At 51.8% G+C, this 7311-nt stretch overlaps 1 pseudogene; it reads right to left on the bottom strand.

Annotated features, from left to right (window-relative positions):
• Window positions 1-5964: 5964 nt before the first annotated feature.
• Window positions 5965-6957, bottom strand: LOC127483588 (CDGSH iron-sulfur domain-containing protein 1 pseudogene; annotated as a pseudogene).
• Window positions 6958-7311: the final 354 nt, after the last annotated feature.

The raw sequence follows: 7311 nt of genomic DNA on the forward strand, positions 1-7311 counted from the left end.
CTCCTCATTCATTCATGCAGTGAGCATGGATGTATCAAGCACCTACTGTGTGCCAAAGCACCATGCTACTTGGCTCAAGTGACTTTGAGTAAAATGAGTCCGTTGTCCTAGTCCACCTCTATTACGGTTATAGCAGGGTATTAACTGGGTGACAACGAATCAGACACAAGCAACAGCTCTCCTTTGGCCAGGACCCATGCGCACTGCAGAGTCAGGTCTTTCAGCAGCGTCCACGGAGGGGATCCGGCTGCCGTGGGTGCCCAGGTGCGTCGTGGTGCGGCCCCTGCTGGTTTGTGAATAGAGGCATCGCGGCTGATGGCGCGATTCCTTTCCTCGGTGGGCTTCACTGCTCCCGGCTCAGCTGTGCCGTCTTCTCCCCAGGGCCGAATGGGAGTCCACCAGGAGAAACTGGCCTGCAGCAAGTAGAGGGAGGAGGGCCTGGTTCCATCTCTCCCTTCTGTGCTTGCTGGGCAGCCTCCTCCATCAAAGTACGACTGGGTTTGGGTACCGAGTCCTGGTTGGCCCACATCTGACGCTGGATCATTATGAGAGTAACAAGGAGACACGGGCTGCTGCTGCTGCTCAGAACCAGGGGGATCATTGGAAATTCAGGCCTCAGGGACTGCAAGCAGGCTTGGTGTTTTTGAAATGAAGACATTGCTAATAGCTGGACTGTTAGTTGCTGTCACCAAAGCCAGGGAGAAAAGAAAATCACTCTGCTGGGGTGGTGGGAATGGGTCTTCAGCAGCGGGAGGCCACCCCACCCAGGAGCTTTCTGGAGGCCCTCTGGGACCAGCGTGCACCGAGAGTCGGGGCTCAGCTCTGCCCTAGCCAGGCGTGGGACCGCCAAGCATCAGCTCTCTCCTCCGCATCTGGCCTTTGGCTTGCCTGTTGTCCTGGACAGTGAGTGCTTGCTTATCCACGCCACAAAGGGTCTGCTAATGATGCCTTGCTGTTTCTTGGGGAACCACACCTCCCCTACGCTTAGACCACGAGATTCCGAGGGAGCTGACTGCCTTAGCACAGACAGGAGAGCTAGTAAGGAATAGAGGTTTATTTGCCTCGTGGTTCTGGGAGCTGGAAGTCCAAGCCTGGGCAGTCCTACCTGCAAGAGCCTGGGCTGCACCCTCACAGGGCGGGAAGGCAGCCGGGCACGCAGACTCGGGCAGAAGAGACCAAACATGAGAAGTGGCCTCGTTTTAGAACATGTTGTTCTCACTGTAACCAATGCAGTCCCTCGGGAGCAAGAACTCATTCACTCCTGCGAGAATTAACCCAATTCCATGAGGGCAGCCATCATGTCTCTTAACAGCCCGGTCACTTCTCAAGGGCCCCGTCTCCCAACACCACCATGAGGGCTATCCGATTCCAGCATGGGTTTCAGATGGCAAACCGTCTCCTGACTTCAGCATTCCGCTCCTGGCCCCCAAAGCTCCTGTCTTTCTCACATGGAAACTACAATCCTTCCATCCCCATTGTCCTAAGAGTATTAACTTGTCATCAATATCAACTCAAGAGCCCAAAGTCTAGCCACAAGCTTATAAAATCCAAGCAAGGGAATGATTTCCCAAATGCAAATGGACGTAGAGTGGGCGTTCTGTTGGAACCATTAATAAAATCCAGGTAAGCAGATTGATTAATAGCGTTGCAACTGCATACTACTATGCCTTCTTATCTATGCCTCATGGCATCTGGGCAGGTCCCAGTGATAGATACATTCCTGCTGGTCAGTGAGCCCAGTATTCTGCTAGGTGACTGCTTGGCTAATGGCCGCTATTGTATAACCCTGTATAACCCCAGGCCTGCAGGCAGCAGCGGCTGCTCTGTGCTGGTCACCTATGCCGCTGCTACTGCTGCCTGAATCAAGAATGACCCATCTGCCTCCAGCTCTTCGATGTCCTTTCTCTTCCTGGCCCTGCCTGCCTCAACATCCCCAGTGACTGAGCATGGGTCTGACATGTTGTCATTTAAAAAAAAATATTTATTTATTTACTTGAGAGGTAGAGTTACAGACAGAGAGAGATCTTCCATCTGCTGGTTCACTCCCCAAATGGCCACAACGGCCAGAGCTTTGCTGATCCGAAGCCAGAAGCTTCCTCCAGGTCTCCCATGTGGATGCAGGGCCCCAAGGACTTGGGCCATCTTCTACTGCTTTCCCAGGCTACAGCAGAGAGCTGGATTGGAAGAGGAGCAGCCAGGACTAGAACTGGCGCTATATGGGATGCCGGCACTAAGGGCAGAGGATTAACCTACTGCGCCACGGCGCCAGCCCCTGTTCCCATTCTTAAAGGGATAAATAGGCCAGAAGGAAAAGGTAACAGGCCCGAGCAAGTCCAAAACCCAAGAAGGCAGGGGGTAAGTGTTAAAACCAGAAAAGACTTTTTTTTTTATAAATTTATTTTATTTATTTGAAAAGCAGAGTTACAGGAGAGAGGAAGAGATACAGAAAGAGAGAGAGAGAGAGAGAGGTCAGTCTTCCATCCACTAGTTCACTCACTCCCCAAATGGCAGCAACAACTGGAGCTGAGCTGATCCAAAGCCAGGAGCCAGTAGTTTCTTCCAGGTCTCCCACATGGGTACAGGGACCCAAGGACTTGGGCCATCTTCCACTGCTTTCCCAGGTGCATTAGTAGGGAGCTGGATCAGAAGTGGAGCAGGGGTCAGTGCTGTGGCATAGGGGGTAAAGCTGCTGCTTGCAGTGCCAGCATCCCATATGGGTGCCGGTTTGTGTCCTGGCTGCCCCACTTCCAATCCAGCTCTCTGCTATGGTCTGGGAAAGCAATAGAAGATGGCCCAAGTCTTTGGGTCCTTGCGCTTGTGTGGAAGACCCAGAAGAGGCCCCTTGCTCCTGACATTGGATTGGCTCAGCTCTGGCCATTGTGGCCAGCAACCATTTAGGGAGTGAACCAATGGATGGAAGACCTTTTTCTTTCTCTCTCTTTCTCCCTCTCTTTCTCTCTCTCTCTCTCTCTCTCTCTATCTCCATCTCTCACCTCTGCTTCTCTGTAGCTCTGCCCTTCAAACAAATAAAGTATTAAAAAAAAAATAAAAAAAAGGAAGAAGTGCAGCAGCCAGGACTTGAACCAGAATCCATATGGGATTCCATTGCTGCAGGCCAGGGCTTTAACCTGCTGTGCCACAGCCCAGCTCCTAAAAGAGACTTTTTCACTCCATGCTCTGCCTTTTAGACACAGAGCAGAGTTTGGGCCTCCAACCCGTCATGCTGCCCTGCGCCCACCCATGGCTTTGCTGGGCTCAGTCCGTACGCCAGCTTTCTTGGGTTGGGGTCCCAGGACTCAGCTCTCCCCCACTGGCATTGTACTCTGGCAATTCCATAGTCCTAGGGTCCTGGTGGCATTCCAGCCCCTGGAGCCCAGCTGAGCACTGCCCTGATGTGGATTCTGTGATGGTTCCAACCCCATGTTTCGGCTGAGTGTCGCCCGGGTAGGGGCTCTCTGCAGGGGGTCCAGCCCTGAGACCCGCTGCCTGGACCCCCAGGCCGTTCCATGCATCCTTTGACGTCTTAGGAAGAAGCCGTGCCTCCACAGCCCTAGAATTTCACACACTTGCAGAATCACCACCACCACTGCATGCCATCAAGACTTCCAGCTTGCATCTTCTGGAGCTGCAGCATAAGCCGCACCTGGGCCTGCTGGAGCCCTGGCGGGAGCAGCTGCGCAGTGCCGTGCCGGAGCGTGGGCAGCAGAGGCACAAGGCAGCCCTGGGCGGTGAGCCCTTCAGGCCTTGATATTCTGAGCCTGTGTTGGGAGAGGCAGCCTGAGAGATCCCTAACACATCTGGGGGCCGTTCTCTCACTGTCCCGATGAATTGCACCTGGCTCCCTCTGTCCATGCTAATCTCTTTAGCAAACGGTTGCTTGGCTGCACTCTCGCATGCTTTTTCACTCATGGCCAAGTTCTGAATTTTCCCGATGTTTATGCTCTGCTTGCCTGTTCATGATAAATGCTGCCTTTAGGTCATCCCTGTGCTCTCGCAATTCACTGGCGGTGGCCCTGAGCCGCTGCATGGCGGCATGAAGGCTTTGTGGCTAGGGTATTTCTTCTGCCAGGTACTGCCGTTCACCACTATTAACTTCAGCCTTCCACGAGCTCCTGGGTCATGGGCAGGATTCTGCCCAAGCCTTTGCCCATTTATCACCAGGCAGGTCTGTATTCTAGTCCCGCAAAAGACCCTTCCTTTCCGAAGGAGACCTTGTCCTCGCCGCCCTGACTGTCCACGTTGCTGTCAGCATTGCGCTCACGACCGTTCACGTGGTCTCCGAGGAGCTTCTGTCTTCCCCTGCTCCTCTTGTCTCCTGAGCCCTCAGTCTCCCCTAATGCTGCATGTATGTGGCCCCTGCTTTTCCCGGCACTCCCTTCAAACCGTCCCAACCGCTGCTTATCGTCCAGTGCCAAAGACCCCTCCACATTTTCAGGTCTTCTTATAGCAATACCCCATTTTGGGATACATATTTCCATCTCTGTTTTCTGTTATAGCAGAATACCACAGACGGAGTTATTTATTTAAAAAAAATAAAAAGAAGAAGAAGAAGAAAGCTTTATTTTGGCTCACAGTTCCAGAGGCTGAAAATCTGAGATTGGGTGGCTGCATCCGGCAGGAGACTCAAGTTGCGTCACAGCGTGGCCGAAGGCAGAAGGACAAGGGATACCTGCAAGACTTGAGATGCTGCCCTACCTTATAACAACCTGTTCCATGGGGCCGACGCTGTGGCACAGCGGGTTAAAGCCCTGGCCTGAAGCGCCGGCATCCCATATGGACACCGGTTCTAATCCCGGCTGCTCCTCTTCTGATCCAGCTCTCTGCTATGGCCTGGGAAAGCAGTAGAAGATGGCCCAAGTCCTTGGGTCCCTGCACCCACATGGGAGACCTGGAAGAAGCTCCTGGCTCCTGGCTTTGGATCAGCTCAGCTCCGGCCATTGCGGCCATCTGCGGAGTAAACCAGCGGATAGAAGACCTCTCTGTCTCTACCTCTTTCTGTAACTCTGTATTTCAAATAAATAAAATCAATCTTTTTTTAAAAAATGTTCCTCTTGTAACAAATGCAGCCCCTCACTGTCACTCCTGTGAATATTAACTAAGTCTGGGGCAAGGCTAAACCCCTGCCTGCAGTGCCTGCATCCTACATGGGCTCCAGTTTGAGTATCGGTCGCTCCACTTCCGATCCAGCTCCCTGCTAATGCACCTGGGAAAGCAGTGGAAGATGGCCGGAGTGTTTGAACGCCTGCACTCACATGGGAGACCAAGGAGAATCTCCTGGCTCCTGGCTTCAGCCTGGCCCAGCCCTGGCTGTTGAGGCCATTTGAGGAGTGAACCAGCAGATGAAAGACCTCTCTCTCTCTCTCTCTCTCTCTCTCTCTCTCTCTCTCTCTCTCCTTCTTTCTCTGTATCTCTACCTTTCAAATAAATAAATAATTCTTAAAAAAAATTGACCAAGTCCCCTGAGAGTGGCATGAATCTCTTTTTTTTCCACTTTGATCTATTAGTTCCTGTAATGGATCAATGAAACAACCATCAAGATGAGTACAAAGAAGTTATTGCCCCTTTGTTATTGGCCTAGCCAGTTATAATTAAGCAGAACAGCATTCACAACTCATTTTTTTGATGGAAAACTTTGAAACCACAGAAGCCATATCCTCTCACTGTCATTACTGCTGTCAAGAACAAAATCAAGGTCATAACCGGGCTTTTCCTAGGTTGTATTAAGAAGTCTGTGTAGCTTGATCACACCCTATTTACCTTCTACTAAGTCATTTGGTATTTTTTGCTTGAAACTTACAATCTGCTTAGGCACAATGTTGAGAAAAATTTAACACATCAACCTCAAGATACAACTATATCATAATATTATTACTTTAAATTTAAAGAAACAGACCCTTACAAGACCAAAATAACTCACAGGCCATGATGCTGGTTTTTACTTTTTTTTTTTTTTTTTTGGTTTTTGTTTAAACAAATGTACGCCATGAAGTTTCAACAAGAAAAGTAAATGCCATGAATGTGAAAGGTGCAGTTTGCAATATATCACATCCCGGACCAAGGGAGGTGAAGTAGAAGCGCAGTCACTCTAATTAAACAGCCAGGTCGCATCATGACATGTGGGTTTGTGGCATCCAAACTGTCCATTTATGTTTCCTTTTCCTTGAGCATCAGGGGTCCCACGTGGGCTCCAGTCTCTTTGTTGTGTTTTGCATGGAACCCATCACAGACCAGGAACTTTTGAACCTCCGCAACAGCAGTGCACAGCTTTATCTCCCAAACCCTCCATGTCAGAAGCATGAACTGTCTTGGGGTTGGCCTTCCCAGCGGGAATAAACCTTCCCATGGCTTTGTGGCGATGGAATAGCCAAGTGCGGCTGTCCCAGCAGCAAAGATCACTGTTGCGATCCATCAGCTCGTATGCTGGAACCGGAAGGCAGACTCACGGCCCCGATGCTTGCAAGGAAGGTGCACCAGCCGGACACCCAGCACCAACCTGCTCATGCCGACAGCCACAGCTGGGCTGTGAATCCCTTTTAGCGACTCGGCCACCTCATTTTGGGACCCTCAAAGCCCCAGCCACCTGCTCAGCCCCCATACCCTTCCCTCCCAGCACCTGTAAAGCCCAGACCTCCCCTTGCAGGGTTCAACATGGTGACAAACATCATCCAAGTGGCCACAGGCATGCAGCTCCCCTGCTGGAGGCTGAGGCCTGGGGACTCGGATCTCTGGCCTTGATTGGCCCCTGGCTGTCACTTTGACATACTTTAATGGACCTTTCCTTTCCCCTCGTGACCACTGTTCCCACTCGTTGCTCTCTTCCCACTGGGCTGAGCGCCAGTCTCATTCTTGCAGGATTTGCACGTACTTGGCCATGCGATTGCCTGCCTTGTGGATGCTTGGGAGGTCAAGTCCGAGAACCATGGCAGCCACGTCCTCCTGCCGAGACTGCTGGTTCATCACCTAGAGAACCTGGGGAGGGGAGGTCTCCTGTTGGCCTCCTGCATGGATCTATTTGTCACCTGCTCCCTGGTCATCACGCCCCTCAAGACAGCTGAGGTCCCACACTCTCCCTCTGAGCCTGGACCCCCCACTTCATGAAGAGGGGGAAAGGTGAGATAGCTTAGGGCTCCTGCACCTTCCTCCCCCGACACCTGCCTGCTGGCTTTGGAGTTCAGTCAGATTAGTCTGGGATTGATGGGCTTTGGAGCAAAGAGCAAAAGGAAACAGATGGCATTGACAAGACTCTCCTGGAAGACACTGATGACAACACCTGCCACTTTCCCTTCCCAAGGTCTGGGAACTCCCAGGGTG

This window comes from Oryctolagus cuniculus, chromosome 1, assembly GCF_964237555.1.
Source record: "Oryctolagus cuniculus chromosome 1, mOryCun1.1, whole genome shotgun sequence".
Lineage (NCBI taxonomy): Eukaryota > Metazoa > Chordata > Mammalia > Lagomorpha > Leporidae > Oryctolagus > Oryctolagus cuniculus.